Raw genomic sequence first — 20,479 nt, forward strand, 5'->3', positions numbered from 1 at the left:
ATATCTAAGTTTGTTGATTTGTAGTAATTAAATACCATATTTTTTTCGAGGGGAATTTACACGTTTACTATCCTATATTTTAATAAAGTATCATTTTGATACCTTCTATTATTAATATTGCTCACTTGGTACCCTTAATTTTTAAAATTAGTTAAAAAATGATATATTCAGCGTTAACACATTTTTCATAATAACCATATAATCTTAATTATAATGAATTAATTGATATTTTAATTATTTTTTTCTTATTTATAAATATATTTAATTAATAAAAAAGCATAATAATTAGATTTAACAAAACAAAAATTCGTAAGCCCATACACAAATTTTATATTTCAAAACTGATAACAAAACAGATCTGGAATTGTTTTATTTGCTAACAAAATTTGGAAATAGATTTGGATTTTTCTCTCTGGCTGACCCCCACCTCTTCCACTCCTACGCTCGTCGGCCGTTCTCACATCCTCACCAATCTCGTGCCACCTCCATGGTCGACGAACTAAGAACCCATGAACCAAGAACATCAACAAATCTATAAAGAAAATCTAGATTTTATTCAAAATCATTCAAGAAAATCTAAACACAAAATCCATAAATATAAATCAAGAAAATCGTTTGTTGACGGTGAGAACTCGTCAACTAAGTTGAGTTGGAAAAAAGTATCAAGTAAGGATCGTCAATAAAAGAGCTATAGAAATGTAAGTGATAACTCAAGAACAATGACAGAATAACAATGGAGAAATTAATCTTTCATTCACTCTCAAGCCTTTGCTACAGTCAATTTTCCAACCCCCTTTCAGGTGGTGTTAGAGTTCATTTTATAGTAGGCTCTAATGGCCTTGGGTACATGGTGGTCCAGGAGACCAAGTGGTACATAAGTACTATGTCAGGGGAGTGGCTTTAGAGGTTGTGTTCGTACATCCAGTACAGGAGCAGGTGTCAGGAGGATGTTTCCACTACTTGTCCGTACCCATGTCTGATGAGTGGTGGCAGGCATAGTGGCGCAGGTGGTAGTGGTGTTGACTCTGGCTCCTGGCCGTAGATGTACGGGCCATAACTGTTATTCTAGCATCCCCACTGGTCCAGGTGTCCGTACCGAGTACTAGATCGTACAAGTATGTTCCATTCGACTCGTACTGGAGCCCCTAAGCATAGGGGTCTCAAGGTGTAAGGAATGGGACCCTTGGTGTGTGTAATGGTCATGGTGTGAGGTGGGGATCTTGGGTCCTTGGCACGAGATGCCTGAAGCCCCCCAAGGACACTCACGAGCCTGGGCGATAGGCATGTGGCCTTGACGGATGTCTAAGGATGCGTGGCGAAACGCCCTCCTTGCGACCCCCTTGGTGGTGCGACTCCCTTGGTGCATGGCTCCACTCGCGTGGCCACCAGGTGGCGTGGCTCACATTCCTTCGCGAGGCCCCCTTGGAAGGCCTATTGATGGCGCGGATCTCTGGCTGTTCACGAGGCCCTCCTCCTCACGCGTGGCCATGTGATGGTGCGGTTCGCTCAGGGTGCGAGGTGGACGCGTGCATCAGGGGCCTCGCTCAGACGCGAGGCGGCGCGCGCGTATCAAGGGGCTCGCTCGGACGCGAGGCGGGCGCACTAGAGGCCTCGCTCGGACCCGAGGCGCGCGCGTCAGGGGCCTCGCTCGGACGCGAGGCGGGCGCGTCAGGGGCCTCGCTCGGACGCGAGGCGCGCGCGTCAGGGGCCTCGCTCGGACGCGAGGCGCGAGCATCAGGGGCCTCGCTCGGATGCGATGCGGGGGCTCGCTCGGACGCGAGGCGTGCGCATCAGGGGCCTCGCTCGGACGCGAGGCGCGCGTGTCAGGGGCCTCGCTCGGACGCAAGGCGGGCGCATCAGGGGCCTCGCTCGGATGCGAGGCGGGGGCTCGCTCGGACGCGAGGCGCGTGCGTCAGGGGCCTCGCTCGGACGCGAGGCCACGCGAGGCCGATGCTGCTGGGGCGTGAGCTTGGGCACGCGGGGCTGTCTCGCGGGGCTTGGTCCTTTTAAGGGCGGGGAATATTGAGCGTTCACACTTGCCCCCCAGTCTAGGAGAGTACCTTTAGGTGCTCTTGTAGACTATTCACCTTGATTCTTATAAATAGGCCTTCATGCATGGCTTAATATTTCCACCTTACTTCCTTGGCTTAGTGGTTTGGAGAACCCTTCCTTTTTCAACAGGTGAGGGGTTCAATCCCCCACAACCCCATTTTTGCCATAGTTTCATTTGTTTTATTTTTTCACATATGAGCTAATTTTTTGGTGTGTCCATTTAACGACTAACACCTCCCTTTTGGCCTATTTTTGCAGACGTGCATTTTCGACCATTTGGTGCTTTTGGCCTTCGTCCTCCTTTTTTGGTCCCGACAGCCTCCAATTTCTACATCTTGAGGTATGTTCTCTTTTTTCCTGGTTTTTGTTAGGTTCACATAAGTGTTACTCGGGATGGGGTACCTTGGCCTGAGCTTGTAGTGAGTTTGACCATATGCACGTCCCTCTCCTTTTTTTTTTTTTGTACCCTGTAGTGGGCCATTTAGGGCGTTTGCATCTAGAGATATTAAGCCTATTCCTTTGTGTTTTGTAGCCTTTCCCTCATTTATACGTGAACCCCTTTTTGCTGTTGGGACGAGGTCTCATGGCCAGTGACGGCCCGTCCGACATACCCCCAAGGGCTGAGTTTATTGACCTGTCCTTAGACTCAGAGTCCCCTGAGGGCAATCCTCACCAGGACTATGACTCCTTAAGGCAGGCCCGCATCCGCCACCTTGAGTACATGGCTGAACTTAGGCGTAAGATTTGGGTGGTGGAGAGCGAAATTGACTCGGTGTCTAGAGGAGACGGAGGACCTCCCCCCCAGACCTTAGTGATCACGTAGCGAGCCTTAGGATGACCCTTTTTGAATTGTAGTGGGAGTTAGAGTTTATGGTGGGACACCTTCCGCCTGAGCCTTCCAGCCCACCTTTGCCTGATGACTGTCAGGGGGCTGCTTATGCTTCTCCTCAGCCCCTTGTCTCAGTTTTTCCTAGCTTAGCACTTCTGCAGTCGCTCCCTCGATGGAAAACTCTTGCTAGGAAGAAAAAATGGAGGGTCAAGTGTTCTGTCTCTTCCTCACATTTTTCTTTTGATTTTGCAGATATGCCGAAGGCACGCCAACAGGTATCCACCCAAGAGCAGGACGACGCCCCTTTATTAGCGTCCGAGCTGGTGTCGCGCGTGTCCGACAACAAACTAATGGACATCGTGAATCATTATCGCGTCCCTCCTGATTATGCTCTATACGCCCCTTTGGAGGCATGCCGAGCTGACCGCCCTAGGCTCGGCTTCGTGGCCCTTAGTGAGCACATTCTAAAAGCAGGTGGTACCATTCCATTGCATCCGTTCTTTGTTGCAGTCCTCAACTACTTCGTCTTTGCCCCGCTTCAGCTGGCACCCAATGGCTGGATGACTTTGAGCTGCCTTTTCATCGCATATATGAAATTGTTGAAACGCGCCCCTACGGCCACCGAGGTACATTTCCTCTACAACCTCATGCCCCTCCACAATTCGAAAGGCTTTTACTACTTACAAAAAGCCAACAACGGGGCCTCTTTGATAGAGGGTTTGGTGTCTAACCCGGGGGCTTGGAAGCAAGACTTTTTCTTCGTGGAAGGTCCACTCTCTGTTCGTGAGGATTTCCGGACCACTCCCTGAGTATCACTTCCTCTTTTTTTTTTTTTTTTCCAACTTATGGCCTCGTGCCTTACGCTCACACCGACTATGGCTCGTATTGTGCAGAGCGATTCGCCAAACCCTCTGTCGTCGGGTTGGAAGCGAAAGACATGAGACGGTTCCTCAATGCTGAACCTGCCAGGAAAGAGGCGGTGCGCCTTTTCACCGTAAAGAATCTGAATCGCCATAAGTTGTCTCCCGTCTCTGACCCCAAGTTGTTGTGGACCATCTCTGGGTCCACGAAGGTGAAGGAGACCTTGGCTGAGCCTTTCCCAGATGACGATGAGGATGAGGAGGGGCCGGAGGAAGCCCCCCTTGACCGCGGGGGATTCCACCAGCTGCCTCCATCTCCTGGGGGGTGCCCTCCACATGCTCCTTATGTTCCGGACATAGCCCCTCACTCACAAGACCAGCAGGACATTCCGGGGTGTAGTATTTACCCTGATCCTGAGGGCCATGACGCCTTCACTCAGGCTCCTCTCAACCATGGATTGCCGGGGGCTGATTACGTCGGCCTTGCGGACCCCCCCTTTGGTCTATCAGAGCCTCGGGTTTCCACCTTCTCCACGCCCCCTCCCGCATCGGCAAGTGGGTCATCTGTCCCCATGTAGCCAAGTGCCCCTGGTACGAATGGGGAGCCTTAGGTGACTTGGATGGCAACGTCGTTCGGACAACGATACATCCAGCTTGCCTCGAGCCTCCCTGTATCCGACTGGAATGGCCTTGGGAACGTGACCCAGGCGGACCTTGGGGAGAACCTAAGGTGCTCCATGGCTTGGGTGAGTCCCTGCTCCTCGCATCGGCCCTATTATGTATAGGCGTTTATGCATATATTCTTTTCTTTTTTTTTTCTTTGTCATTTATTGCTGCTGCTGCTAACTCTTTTTTTTTTTTTTTTTTGTGCAGGCCTATACGTTGGCTATGCGGTTTGCCGACTCGTCTAACAACCTTTCCGTGTCTGCTGCTGAGAGGAACTGCCTTACAGCCCGAGTGCAGGAGCTTGAGGAAGAGCTTAATGAAACCAATGCTAAGTTGTCAGAGGTCCAGACCAGATTTTCCAACTTGTCATCGAAGAGGAAGGAAGTAAGGGCCAAGACCAAGAGGCTAGAGGGCAAGGTTACTCGCTTGGAAGGTGAACTCCAGGAAGCCAAGGCCATCGCGGCCACCTCGCAGCAGAGAGTTACCTAGTTGGAGGCCGAAGTCGAGACCCTCAGGGTCGATCTTCAGTCAGCGCAGGAGAGGAGCGCTTCCTTGGAGGCGGAGAGGGCTTCCACCGAACGCAGGTCCATAGACCGTGCCCTCTACAATGTGTGGAGGCAGGATCCTAATTTCGACTTCTCTTCTTTTGGTGAACATGCCGTTGCTCGAGCGGCCCTGTGGAGCGCCCATGGTAGGAGGCCCTGAAGCAGTCGTATCCTAAGTTTTGTTAGCTAGCCTACCATGGGTGTATGCTCTTTCTTTTTTTTTTTACTTCGGGCCTTTGTAATATGACTGTCATTACTATTTTCCTTTGGTAACTCTTGTACTGCCTTCAAGACCTTCTTTTTCAATGTATATATACATGCGTTGCTATTTATCTCTTATTCGACTGCATTTGAGGCCCTTTTAAGCCTGTATGATGGGGTTTGGTTGGTTCCCCTCTTTTATTTACCAGGCTAGAGGTCCTTTGGAGCCCATGTGAAAGGGTTCACTGGGACCTCTTTTGGTGCCTCTTGGTTGCTTTTATAAGGATATTTTGACCCCATGGGTCCTAGCTATCCTTTTATATATTTTTGCGCGCGCTTATTATTTTTTGCGAGAAGTGTCCTTCTCGTCATTATTCATAGTACTATTTTTGCAAGGGTCTCTTTTGGGACCCTTTTTGGCTAGACGGCTTAGTGGCCGCTCTAGACTTATTATTGTCGTTACCATGTAGTGGCTAGACTTATCATAGGCTAGACGGCTTGGTGGCCGCTCTAGACTTATTACTGTCGTTACCATATATTTTTCGTAAGTCCCTATGGCCTCCTTGATGTTCACAAGGGTAGCAAATCCTTGTGATCCCAGGAGATGCCTTGCAAGGACTTCGCTTATGGCCCTGATATAGGGGGTCCCTTTTAGGGGCCTCCTTTTTAGGAGGGCGAGGGGTCCTTTTTAGGATCCTCCATTAGAGGGCCCTTTTTAAGTTCCCCTCGCTAGCCGCATGTTATTGCCTTCTGTCCTGCCCCACAAGTGTTTGGTGAAATTTATTTCGGCAGGCACTTTGGTTGATGCCCGCGTAGCGAAGAAAAATAATACATGAAGTTGCAAACAGTTTCATTCATAACACGCGGTTTACAGCCGATTTTGTAAATAAAAAGGAAGAGGGATTACATCTAACAAGGAGGTTACCAAGGTAACCTCTTTGATTCTTACTTGCTTAAGCTAAAATAACGAAGAACAAACTAAACATAGGTTCTTTCGACACTGAGAGCCGAAGCCTTGCTGGTAGCACTTCTCGAGAGGCTTCGTAACCCGTGGGTCCAATCTTATGCGGATCTAACTTGTGTGGGTCGCTTCTTCATACACAGCCGTTGTCATTGGCATAGATGGTTTGGTGGCTGCGCGGAGGGACATGTTATAGCATTCCCTCGCTTCCTTCTGCTCCCCTTTCACACATGCTACTCCCCTAGGGGTAGGGAATTTCATAGCTAGGTGGTACACAGAAGTTATCGCCTTCAATTCTCTCAGAGAGGGTCTCCCTAATACCGCATTGAAGGCTGAGATACAATCAACCACGACAAAGTTAGCCATTATGGTGGTTTGCCTGGGTTGCTCCCCCATGGTGAGGGCTAATTCGATCGTCCCTAGGGGTTGCATCGAATCTTCCGTAAACCCATACAAAGTCGTAGTGCAAGGCTTTAGGTGACGGAGGCTCAATCCCATCTTTTCCAGCACCTGTCGATACAAGATGTCCACAGAGCTCCCGTTATCCACCATGACCTGGTGTACCCTCATGTTAGCGAGCGGGGCGGTTAGCACCAGGGGGTCATTATGAGGGAAATGTACCCCCTGCGCATCTTCTTCAGTGAAAGTTATTGAGTCATTCTCGCCCTTGAAGCTCTTCGGGGGGCGTTGCTCCAAACTTAAAACACAATGTGGTGGACTTCTTCGGGCCTCCTTGGCATACCTGTCTCGCCCTTTCCTAGAATTGCCTCTGAATCCTGGTCCTCCAAAGATGGTCCTGACCTCTCCTTGCACTTCCGGGGCCACCTCACGTGCCCGCGATGGGGACACCCCTCCTTCTGGCCTCTGGTTATCCTTGCGCACATACCTGCCCAAATGCCCTCTGTGGATGAGTTCCTGAATTTCTTCCTTCAAATGGATACACTCTGCCGTGGTGTGACCGGTGTCCTTGTGGTACTGGCAGTATCTACTAGGATCCCTTTTGGACCGGTCCTTTCTCATTGGAGGGGGCCTTTTGAAAGGAACTCGATCTTCATTGGTGAGGTAAATGTGCTCCCTGGTATCTGTGAGGTTTGTGTAGTAAGTATAAGCCGCTTACCTATGATCATTCCCCTGTTTGGTTTTCCGCTGCTGGTCATCTCTTGATCCATCGTACGCCCTTCTCTTCTTCGTCACATTCGACCCGTCGTTAGCTGGGGGCTTCGCGTGGGGCTCCTCCTTTCCTGCTTTAGGTTTGCGTAGCCATCCTCCACACGAATATACTTCTGTGCTCTCTCGTAGAAGTCATCTAAGTCGGTTACTTCCCTTTTCAACATGTTGTCCCACAGCTTGCTTCCTGGGAGCACTCCAGCTGTAATGGCCATTTTTAACTCTCGGCGGGTTAGGCTCCCCATTTTCGTGGCCTCCATATTGAACCGGTGAATGCAGCTCTTCAGGCTCTCATTCTCCCCTTGCTTCACGTTGGCTAGGCTGGTACCTGGCATCGTGTAGTCCCGCACAGCATGGTGTTGTTGGAGGAATTCATCGGAAAACTGCTGCCAGGACCTGATGGACCCCGGCCTTAACCTTTTGAACCATTTGTGGGCGGGTCCTTTCAAGGTGATAGCGAAGTAGTGGCATCTGGCACCGCTTCCAATCCCTCTCAGTTTCATCAAATCGTTAAACGCATCCAGGTGGTACTTTGGATCCGTGTTCCCTTCGTAGGGGGTCATATTGGGTTCCTTAAAGTTGACAGGGAGCCGGATGGCCTGTATCTCTCTCACAAAGGGCGACTCATGGTCGAATTCCTCCTAAAAGGCCTGGCCGCCTAATGCGGTGACGATCTTGCTTCGCAGGCTCCTCATCTCCGTGTCCAAGTCCTGCCTCCTCTTGCTTAGAGTGTCCCTCAAAGCGGACGGGCTAAGATCCGCCTTTCCCTTGCCCTCTCGAGGCGCCACAGGGGGCGTGGTCCCTTTGCCCGCCCTCTTTTTATTGAGCTCCTCCCGTAAGTCTGAGGGTGCTCTTTTAGAGGTGACCTCATCCTCATTGCGAGGGGCAGCGTTGGTCCTCGGCGCGGGTTTCTGGGCCTGCTTAGGCAGTTCAGGGTGCTCGCGTTGCTTCGCTCGGGGGGTGTTACTGGTTGAGTGTCGAGTCCTCCCATCATCTACTGGTACAGTGGTCTCCACCCCATCCTTTCCCTTCTCCTTCCTCTTAGGCAAGGTCACGCTCGACTTACCCTGCAACAGGCCATTCAGGACCTCTTGCATGTTCTCCAAGGTGGTTTCCAACCTTTGGTTCTTACGGTGGAGCTCACGTATTTCCTCTTCATAGAACCGAGACATCGAATTTGAGCTCACGGAATGGACCCGGGGATGCTTATCATGCCTACGGGTAGAGGGGCCCGGGTCCTGCCGGCCGGAGTTCGGTACCTGCGGTAGTTTTGGAGGAGGGAACTCATTAACATTTCCCGGTGGTGCTCTTGGAGGACTTTCTCCAGGTGGAGCGGCCGGTGACGAGGCCACTTTATCACCTCCGTGAACCTCAGGTTCCTTCGGGGGCTCCACGTCTCTGGGTGGAGGAGCGTCCTTCATGGAGGCCTTCAGCAGGACTCCGTTCAGGAGAACCTCTACCTCTCGTGGCTCCCTCAGTCGCTTTGAACGTCTTGGCATTTTCTTCTTGCCGGAAACAATGGTGGAACAGTAGTTTGAAACAAACGTTCCCACAGACGGCGCCAAACTGTTGACGGTGAGAACTCGTCAACTAAGTTGAGTTGGAAAAAAGTATCAAGTAAGGATTGTCAATAAAAGAGCTATAGAAATGTAAGTGATAACTCAAGAACAATGACAGAATAACAATGGAGAAATTAATCTTTCATTCACTCTCAAGCCTTTGCTACAGTCAATTTTCCAACCCCCTTTCAGGTGGTGTTAGAGTTCATTTTATAGTAGGCTCTAATGGCCCTGGGTACATGGTGGTCCAGGAGACCAAGTGGTACATAAGTACTATGTCAGGGGAGTGGCTTCAGAGGTTGTGGTCGTACATCCAGTACAGGAGCAGGTGTCAGGAGGATGTTTCCACTACTTGTCCGTACCCATGTCTGATGAGTGGTGGCAGGCATAGTGGCGCAGGTGGTAGTGGTGTCGACTCTGGCTCCTGGCCGTAGACGTACGGGCCATAACTCTTATTCTAGCATCCCCACTGGTACAGGTGTCCGTACCCAGTACTAGATCGTACAAGTATGTTCCATTCGACTCGTACTGGAGCCCCTAAGCATAGGGGTCTCAAGGTGTAAGGAATGGGACCCTTGGTGTGTGTAATGGTCATGGCGTGAGGTGGGGATCTTGGGTCCTTGGCACGAGATGCCTGAAGCCCCCCGAGGATACTCACGAGCCTGGGCGATAGGCATGTGGCCTTGACGGATGTCTAAGGATGCGTGGCGAAACACCGTCCTTGCGACCCCCTTGGTGGTGCGACTCCCTTGGTGCATGGCTCCACTCGCGTATCAAGGGGCTCGCTCGGACGCGAGGTGGGCGCACCAGGGGCCTCGCTCGGACGCGAGGCGGGCGCACCAGGGGCCTCGCTCGGACGCGAGGCGGGCGCACCAGGGGCCTCGCTCGGACGCGAGGCGGGCGCACCAGGGGCCTCGCTCGGACGCGAGGCGGGCGCACCAGGGGCCTCGCTCGGACGCGAGGCGGGGGCTCGCTCGAACGCGAGGCGCGCGCATCAGGGGCCTCGCTCGGACGCGAGGCGGGCGCATCAGGGGCCTCGCTCGGACGCGAGGCGCGCGCGTCAGGGGCCTTGCTCGGACGCAAGGCGTGCTTGTCAGGGGCCTCGCTCAGACGCGAGGCCGATGCTACTGGGGCGTGAGCTTGGGCACGCGGGGCTGTCTCGCGGGGCTTGGTCCTTTTAAGGGCGGGGAATATTGAGCGTTCACATCGTTCACCCACTTCGAGGCAGCCATCCTCTCAAATCAAATCCCAAATTGTAGCCACGTCTGTGAATCTTCGTCGTTCACCCACTTCCTCGAAAAATCCAAATTGAAGTCGTGTTTATGAGTCTCTGTTGAAGCTACTCAAATCAAGCCTTCGTGAGTCCCTGTCGACAAGGCCAACTCCTCCCCAAATGAACCCAAATCTTCTCACTCCTCATCGAGCAACTCTTCCCCAAGCCTTTGTTAGCTTCGTTCGTGAGTCCTCGGATCTCTTCGCCCCTCTGCTCTGCGCCAAAGTCGTTTGACTTCAAAGTCTTGGTCGAAGATTCTGAGTGAATGTCAATCGTTGACTTCAGCTGAAGAAAACTTTGTCTCAAATGCCAACCACCCAAACTACTCTGGCCTATAACGAAGAAACCAATCGCCCATGTTTGTCGAGTTGCCCACTTCGAAGAAGCTAGTCCCCAAATGAACCTAGATCCTACCTCCACCTCGTTAAGCAACCTACTTCGCCTGCGCCTCCACCTTCGGTCTCCATCTCTGGCACCGTTCACATTGCAATAAAAAGAGAGAATTGAAGAGAAAGAGGAAAGAGGAGGAAGAAGAAGAATCGATTTTAAAAAATATTAGAGCTTACTTTCCTTTCCTTTAATTTGATTAATTTTATTTTAATTAAAAAAATTATTTTTCATTTATATTAATTAAATATATTTTTGATTAATTTTCTAAATTATAAATTGGATGGAGGACAATCGGATCATTATAAAAAAAAACTGATGATCAAATTTGACTTGAAAGTACAAATTTTAACTAATTTTCAAAATTGAGGGTATAATCAAGTGAGGAATACTGGTAATATATGGTACCAAAATAAATTTTGCCGAAATACAGGGTACCAAATAAGTACCTACCCATTTTTTTTAACAAAAATATATTTTGTCGACATTGGTAGCCTCAGGTACCGGGCCGTTAAGTACTGGATAATTGCATATGTGATAGTTTGCGATTGGCCCACAACTTTTAATTTTTATTTGAAAAATAATTTAAAAATTAAAATTTAATTTAAAATCCAATAAATTTTTTTAAATAATAAAAATATTTTAAATTAATTAAGATTAAAAATCATTAAAAATTCAAAATACTTAAACTTTAAAACTAAATTAAAATAAACTCGTCTTTATTAATTTAATTAACTCAAACTGTTTTATGCTCAAATTAAAATAAAAAAAAATATATTAATTCGTTTAACAACGTTCACAGATTTTTTCTTCTTCATGTTTTCATCATATTCAGGACCCCATATTCATCTTTTCTTCAAAAGACATTTATACAGAATATTACAACATTAATCATATATTCAGAATCATATAACCTAACTATTCATAATCTTAGAAAAATGGGTTTGATCTATGAACAAAAACCCATATATTGTTTCGAATTTAGATATAGAAAATAGAGAAATTTACACTAAACACTACATTAATTTCAAAATTAACAAATATATGATTCGACAGAAATTTTTATATTTTTATGGCCTAAGTAATTTTTATTTCATTTTTACGGGATACGGTTCCGGCAACACCTATTAGTCCCTCCAGCTCAAGCATTCGAATCTGGTCCTTCCCTTATACTAGATGGAGGCATTGCTTTCAAGGTGTGGCTCGTGGTGGAGACGAGTGCATCAGGCGACAGGTCTTCGGTGCTGTGGTTGTTCGTCCACGATGAAGACAATCGTGGCACACATGAGATCTACTCCGGCCAGAGACCACCAGTTTCGACTGGTCGACATTGGTTTAGAAAGACTCTTAGAAGCTCCGTTTGTGAAGGTGTAGTGCCGACGATGATTCCGGAAAAGGTGAAGGTGTGGGGTGGTTGTGGGATTCACAGAAGCATCAATAAACAACCAAAAAGATACATATATAATATTACGTCTTTGACAATTGAGATGAGTCTCTATGTTTAGTCGATTAACAATGGTTATATATAAACTAATAATAATAATGATTGAGCTTATCTATAAAAATCAAGTATTCTTGACATATTGAGAGCTTAGAAGGAAACACGTAATGCTAACAAAAACAAAAACTCGATACGTGCATGAATAATATTTTTAGTTGTTTTTTTGTTTTTTTTTTTAGTTGTTTCAATTTATGTATAGTTATACTCATGTTAGTTTTTAGTTGTTTAAGTTTAGATATCATGATATCTAATTGTTATTTAGTTGTTTTCAGATATATTTTGATTTGTTTTAAAAAAAAACATGTTTGTATGAATATGAGTTGACTTCTAGTTGTCTATTTGTTATTTTTTAATGTGTTAGTATGCAGTGGACTAATGTTTAGTTATTGTCCAATTATTGTATTTTAGTTGTTTTTTAATGTATGAGTATACAGTGTGTTAATGTTTAGTTATTTTTTAAAATGTAACGGGTTGTATCGTGTTGTTGTAAGGTTGTTGTTTATATTTTATGTATAGTTGTTTTCATATTGGTTTTTAGTTGTTTAAGTTTATACATAGCTGTTCTGTTGTTGTGTTGATGTCTATTTGTTGTTTTTAAATAGATTTTGATTGTTTAAAAAAAAAAAAAAACATGTTAGCATGCAGTGGGTTAATTTTAGTTGTTGTTTTTTAGTTGTTTCATTGATACCGTATTTTTGTAAATATAAAACTTTAAAATTTTATTTTCCGAAAACTTAAGGTAGTATTTTTGAAAAAAAAAAAATTAAGGACCTTACAAAAGTTAAAAAACACCAAAAAAAAAGGTTTATTTTTTAAAAAACCCCTAGAAAATATCAACCCATACCCACAAACACCAAGTTCTAGTCTTCTTCAACATCAACAAAAAAAAATATAGATTGTTATTGTTAGAGAATACAACTCTAAGCAAGAATACAATATACAAGGTTCTTACAAAAATAAATGTTACAACTCAATTGTTAAAGAATACAAGTAAATAGACGTGAGAAGAAGTAGAAAAGAAGAGGATTACAAACTCAAAGAAAAATAGTACATGTAAATATAAAGAACAAAGAAGAACATGAAGAAAGAAATAAGAACAATAGTAAATAGAAAACAAAGCAAAAAACAACAAGAACACTCTAACACTCACATAACCAAAGTGTAGAGTAGGGAGGATCACCAACTTGAACAAGGTTCAATACCTTTATCCAAAAACTTATTTCCACATATTCTCTAAGCACTAAGGGACTCTCAAGTTTGGAAATAGCTCTATGGAATTATCAAGCCTTTTGGTGTATTTTCTAGCCAAGTGCTTTGTAGATAGAAAAATAGTATGTTTTGCAAGTAAGCATTAAGTTCTTATTTATAGAGATTTCACTACTACAAAAAAGGATTTTTAGGACTAGCATTGCGAGTCCTAAAAAAGTTTTTAGGACTCGCGGGGCGCGAGTCCTCTATTTGAGAGCCTTAAAAACTAAGGTTTTTTAGGACTCACATTGCGAGTCCTAAAAGAATGTTTTTAGGACTCACGTTGTGAGTCCTAAAAAATCTGGTTGAGTGCCTTTAATTAAGTTTTTAGGACTCGCATTGAGAGTCCTAAAAGAATGTTTTTAAGACTCGCAACGTGAGTCCTAAAAAATCTGGTGCGAGTCCTAAAAGTGCCTTTAATTAAGATTTTAGGACTCGCATTGCGAGTCCTAAAAAATCTGATTGAGTGCTTTAAGTAATTTTTTAGGACTCGCTTTGCATGCCCTTAAAAGTAATTTTTTTTTTTAAAATGCAGCTACAATTTTCATTTTGATTTATAAAAAATATATCCCTTTGAGTGTGCAAAATGTATTATATATGTTAAATTTCTAAAATTTGAAAAGAAAATACAACAAATTTTTTTATTAATTACTCAAAAATATCATTTCAGTATCTAGTCTACTCGGCTTACAAAATCATATTACATGATAGTTTATACTACAATCAAATTATATCATCACCAAATATTAAACAAGAAATGTATACAATATTAGTGAAATATATTTTTTATTCTAAAAACTTCAACTGTTAATGTTGTCTAGTATTACACCAAAGAAAAAAATCTCAATATAGCCCTGCACATTATAAAAAGAGCTCTCTATGCCAGTCTATTATATAATGGATACAATATGATTATTTCCATGAAGAGGTAGACAATGACATACTCCAATGGTGCACCCATCTAAAAATAGTTAATTATCAATTATGTATTAATTCATAATAAATATGAAAAATCCTATGCATAGATTATCACCTTATATGTTAAATCCTTAAGGGCATCAACCACTTTGGCACTATCAGCTAACTTGGCAAGAATCACATCGGATTTAGCAGGGTCGTCCCAGAGGTCATAAGCCCGTATCATTTTTTCCTGTTTATTTCGTTTTGCCTCTTCATGTTCGAGTGCCGCAGGGGCCAGCATTTCAGCTCACAAAACTGCCTCTTCAATCTTCCTTTTCAATGTAAATAAACCTACACAATTACCAAAAGCTACATTAAATCCCATGAGATAAGTAAATAAACAACACAACCAAATATAACCAAAGAACTTTCTATTTTGTTCTCTGGAAAAGAACGAATATTAACTGAGAAATAATCTCAAACAGATGATAGGTACCCATGTATGCAAAACCGAAAAACTACTCCATATAGCAATAACAAGCACCACATAAAGAAAAGCCACCATTCTAACATCAAAACACGTGGTTCCAAATTGGTGCAAACCCATTTGCTCACTAAACAGCTAGACACCAAGAAGACACATATAAAGCAAGCTAAGAGTGAAGGAGAAACAGAGAAAGTAAAGCTGACCCAGTTGTTTGTAGACCTTGTTCTTGTCTTCATCCATGGTTTATACTACTAAATCAAGCCAACTTATCAATAAAAACCTATAGAATAATATCTATTATTGACAATTGGCTGGCTTTCTGTATATACTTTTCCATCCAGTCATTAACTCTAAACCAATAAATGTACTTACAAACAGAGCTATAATAAAGACCTTAAGCATAGAATAACATCTTGACCTTGAAATCTCAGTTTTGAACCCAGTTTTAAACCCAAATATATACAGAGATCTCAAAACAAAAAATATATACCCAAATAGCATATTACATATCTCCATTTTGAACCCAGATATTTAAAAAAAAAAAAGGCTGAGGAAAAAACTTACCTGTTCGACCTCTTCAATGAAGACACAGTCGACCCTCGCCTGCGCCGTTCAAGCCCTCGCCATTAGAGCTCTTTCAATATCCCTTCATTGTTGACCTTAGCCCCTGCTTGTCCCTTTTTCATCGAGCCTTAGTCCACAGCTGAGAGAGGATGAGAGATTGAGAGCCAAACCAGAAAGGGAGAGAGAGAGAGTGACTCGCAATATATATACCTGAACCCACGGCTGGAACCCACCGCCTCATCGCGAGCCACCGCCTCATCGTGAGCTGCGAGCCACCGTTGCAGCGAGCCTCTCCGCATCTGCTTGAGCGAGCCACGGATCTCGTCGACGGCGTCCATGTGCGGCCAGGTGTGAGTCTGAAACTGAGGGAGACTCATGGAAAGGCTGAGGGAGAAGAGAGGGTCGGCAGGCAGGGGAGAAGATAGGGTCGGCTGGGGGCTGAAGGTTTTAGGGATTTTTTTTTTAAATACAATATTTGGGTATAACCCCAAATAAATAAAATTCAATTTTTTTTTCTTTTTTTAGAAAATAAAATAAAAATCTGTTTTTTTAATTTAGTTATTAAAATAAAGCATTAATTTATTTATTATTTTTTACTTAAAAGTTTTTAGGACACCCAAAGTGAGTCCTTAAAAGTCACCACTAATATTACACTTAAATTTTCTATTAAGGTTTTTTAGGATCCACATATGTTTTTAGGACACTCATTGCGAGTCCTAAAAACAGTTTTTAAGGAAAATTGGAGGGAATTTGAATTTTTTTAAAATTTAAACTTTTAGGATACACATAAGTTTTTAGGACTCGCGTTGCGAGTCCTAAAAAGTCCAGGAGGTATTTGTTTTAAAAAAAAATCTCAAATATTTAGGACACACATAGTTTTTAGGACTCGCTCCGCGAGTCCTAAAACAAATTCTTTAAGGACTCGCATTTATGTGAGTGTCCTAAAAATGTGTCCTAAAAAGGTGATTTCGTAGTAGTGTTTGAGACATCCTTTGAATTTCAAATTCCACCAACCCCTAGGTTGTTACCAATGTTTAATTGGATGTTTATGGAATTAAAATGAAGATTTGTGAGTTACTTGGGATGTTAGAAACATTCAAAATTGAAATTGAAAAATTGGATTCGATTGTCAGCACCCCAGGCCATGACTAGGGACATTAATGGTTGCGATCGCTAGTCCCTGCCTCCTAGGCCACGGCCTGGGATGTTAACGGTCGCAGCTAGTGGCCGTTTTAGCCTCCCAATTTTTCAGTTTTTTCCAAAACGTCCCAACTCTTTCCCACTTGATTTTGTAACCTCCATACGCATAGTGAGAGTTAGAATTACATCTTCAACAACCATATCACATTATGGCTTTATGAAATTCAATCTTAAATGTGTAACTCTTAATCTAAACATTATTGAGTAATATTTGGGAGTTACAAATTTGTAACTCCAAAATATGTTACGCTTGAACACACACACACACATGTCCAATTTTTTAACGCTCAATAATATGTTACAAGGTATGAGAAATCACATTTGTGTGACAAATCACATTTTGTCACATTATTAAATATAGCATTATTTTATATAAAATAATATAACAACTATTATACCCTAGTGGCACTGCTCTTAAGAACCATCATTCGATTGTTAATATACTTTAGTGGCATTGCTCTTTCATTGAATGTAACTTTCATCGCACCACACTCAAACGAGCAGTACAACCCAGATTTGAAGACAAACCCTGGCACACAAAGACCCCGACCCAAGCGTTGTTTCCTCCGTCGTAGCTCACCGGCGTCGACAAAGTATTTTCTCTCCCTAACCTTGTTATTGTCGCCTCAATCCCTCCTCTCTTGAGCTTGTTGGCGTCGAAGACTTTGCAATTAATTGTGTTTTATTTTGTTTAATTTTAATATTCAAATTAGATTTTAAGTTTAAAAAGTGCTATATAATTTTAATTTATAGTTTAAGTTTATTATTTAGATTTTGTTTTAAAATTAGTATATTTAAAATTTATAATTATTTATATATATTTTTAATTCATAAATGGGTCCCTTGGCAAAATCGCATACTATTTTAAGTCATTTTGCACTCTAGTTTAGTTTCGATAATTTTTTGCAAAATGACCTTCGACACTCTAAACAGCTGGTCGAAATTTTAGACAGTGACCATTTTGCAAAAAATTATCAAAACTAGGCTAGAATGCAAAATGACTTCAAAAAAGAGACCATTTTCACCAATTGTTCTTTATAAATTGATTTTTAAAAAATTTAATTATTTAAAATTGAATTTTTAATATTAAACTGATTTTTTAAAATGAAAAATAAAAAAATAAAATGCATGGACCAAACAAAGATTGCCACGTATGCGCTTATCAGGCACTTAACGTCTAGGTACCTATGATTGCCAAAAAATGTAGACTAAAGATATTTTTGTTGTAGAAAAAAGGAACAAACTTGAGGAATTTAAGTGCTACAAAGCGACAAACTAATGTATTTTTGCCACTAATTACTCGAGTATATACTATAAAGTTGAAGTTACTACAATGAACTAATTATGTGTATACAACATATACATATATATATATAGGAAGTGACTACGGTAGGATCACTTTTTTGGACGCAACAGTGTGACTACATACTTCCTATTTTCGGTATGTGATTAAGTTATAATCCATTTTTTATTAATTTTATATAACAATGTATATTGTAGCTATTTATAACATCCCACACATTTTTGGAAAATTCTGAATAATTTACTATGATGAAAACATAATTTAAACAACCTATTATATGCGTGCCTTTTTATTTTTATTTTTTTATACGTGTGTGAAATAGTCTGTTTTGAACCTTGTTTTCGGCATAGTAAATTATTCCAAAAAATTTGAAAACGTGTGGAAGTTTCTGAACTTTCATATAAAAAAAATTAAGTTTATAACTTATCCATGTGCCGAAAATAAAAAGTAGTTGCATCAGTGCGTCCAAAAAAGTGGTACTACAAAATTCTTTCCCCACATATATATATATATCTATAAATGTTAGGTATTATAAATATATATATAATTTAAGAAAATTCTCTGGTGCAATACCTTAAAATAGACCTATCAGTGGTGTCATTTATGTTTTTTATATATAGAGAAATCATAACACAATTTTTTTTTAATATGACGGGGTATATTATAGTTATAGGGAACCTCCCACATATTTTCAAGAAATTCAAGATTATTTAGGGTGCCGAAAATAGAGTTCAAGCATTTTCTTTCACAATTGTATAAAAAAAATAGACATGCTTGCAACATAATATTTGACTTCTAATTTCAGCATCCTAAATGTACATTGCCATATAAAAAAAATTGGCTTATAATTTTTCCACATGGTGAAAATAGAATGACCATTTTTAGTGGTTACACTGAAGAATTATCCTATAGTTTAATGACCTAATTAACTTTAAGGTGAAGATGCTTAATTATCAAGATAACTTGAAAAATACCTATTTGTAAGATTTCCTATAGTACCCTAACTCAAAACGCAACTCACAACGTAAATCTGAATACAAAGAAATCACACTAGAATTAAACAAGGTTGGCCACCCTTAAATTTGAGATAATTAATGTAACACCCTACTAATCCAGAATCGTTACACTATGTGTTTAAAATAGTACTTAACTCGATAAGCAAGTCATTTGAACTAAAAAGTGTAATTTAAGTAACATAAAGGCCCAGGTAGTAAAAATTTTGGATAAAAAGATTTAACTTTTCATTAAGAATGTGAATGAGTTTACATGGGATCCCCAAAAATCTGATCAAAAACATAATTACAATTATAATTTTACAAACAATCCACCTAAGTGACAAAATTCAGACTTTTACACTAAGTCCCTCAATAAATGTCAACAATGGCAGCCGAGTAATCTGAACATGTATGAGCCGCTCCAAAGCCCTCCAACTCATGGCTAACCCTCATTCATTTTTCCCTAACCTGCACCATCAAGCACCTATAAGCCAAGTCCCAACAAGAAAAGCTCCACAAGACATAAATAATATTCACAATAAACATATATAACAATTCACAAGATTCACAAACCATAATTGTATTTATTTAACCAATATAAATTGTTGACAGTGAGAACTTGTCAAACAAGTTAGATCGGAAAACTTATGAACTTAAGAGTAAACAGAGAGTAGTAAAGAAGCATAGAAGAGCTTAGGATGGCTATATGGACTTAGAATCAAGTTGCATAGTGAGTATGTGGAGAAAATTTTTATTACTCAATAGTCTCTGGTTACAATGTCCAATTTTCTGACCCTTTTGCTAGTGGGGTGAAAGTTTATTTATAGTGGAGCTCTAACGACTCATGATACATTGTGGTCTTGGGGGACAAAATCATACACAGGTACATTTTTAGGGTAGTGGCACCATACGTAGTGGTGCAGGAGGCTGTGTTGTCGGCCCTAGTACATTGTCAGAGGTGTGAAAGTAGTGCCTCCACTCTGTGTACGAATTCGTACCACCACTACATGTATTATACGGTTATCAGATTCACGCCTCTATCCTCCATATGGTTGTACATCCCATGCTCCTACGTGTACCATGTTCCTAACAGTTGTACTCACGTGTCTAAGATAAACCATTGCTCCAAGTTTCATCGTCTTTGGCTTAGTGTTGAATAACTTATGGATTCTTCAGCGGGGTAGCCTAGATCTCCTTGGTGCATAGAGAGGTGTCAAACCTTGCATAGCCAAACTCTCATCCATAATGGTGTATTCTCTGCTCCATGTGAGTCCCGAAGCTCCTTGAGGAGATCTAGGCGCGAAGCCTATCATCCCTCGGCGACACCCAGGCGCAAATGCCTTGCACCCCCAGCCTCACGTAGCGAGGCCCTCAATGAAGGGTGCCTCGGCGCGAGGCCCCTCGTGCGGTGTGGAGGCTTGCGCGCGAGATGGGGGCGTCTCACGAGGGGCACAGTTAGGATCCATGCGCGAGAGACGGAGGTGTCTCGCGAATAGCACGGCTGGGAGCCACGCACGCGAGATAGAGGTGTCTCGTGGGGCACGACTAGGAGCCATGCGTGCGAGATGAAGGCATCTCGCGAGGGGCAAGAGGTACAACAAGTGGAGATTTGTGTTTTGTCACCATCCATGGGTATGGTGGTTTCTCCTCGTGCATGCTTTTTTCTCCTATGCTGGGAAGGGGCATGCTTGATCTTCCTTGTAGCAGGTCATTCAATACCTCCTGCATGTTCTCTATTGTGGCTTTCAGCCTTTGATTTTTTATGGGCACCTCGCAAATCT

The 20,479-nt window shown here is 42.8% G+C and overlaps 2 long non-coding RNA genes across 2 annotated transcripts; both read right to left on the reverse strand.

Moving 5' to 3' along the window:
- Positions 1-310: 310 nt before the first annotated feature.
- Positions 311-10,655, reverse strand: LOC133823411 (uncharacterized). Its single transcript, XR_009888326.1, has 2 exons — positions 10,059-10,655; positions 311-532 (listed from the first exon to the last, which is right to left on the reverse strand). It is a non-coding gene; the product is annotated as an uncharacterized LOC133823411 (long non-coding RNA).
- A 3,363-nt stretch (positions 10,656-14,018) lies between these two features.
- LOC133823412 (uncharacterized) lies at positions 14,019-15,648 on the reverse strand. The gene is made up of 3 exons (XR_009888327.1): positions 15,411-15,648; positions 15,201-15,339; positions 14,019-14,500 (listed from the first exon to the last, which is right to left on the reverse strand). It is a non-coding gene; the product is annotated as an uncharacterized LOC133823412 (long non-coding RNA).
- Positions 15,649-20,479: the final 4,831 nt, after the last annotated feature.

This window comes from Humulus lupulus, chromosome 3 (genome assembly GCF_963169125.1).
Source record: "Humulus lupulus chromosome 3, drHumLupu1.1, whole genome shotgun sequence".
NCBI lineage: Eukaryota > Viridiplantae > Streptophyta > Magnoliopsida > Rosales > Cannabaceae > Humulus > Humulus lupulus.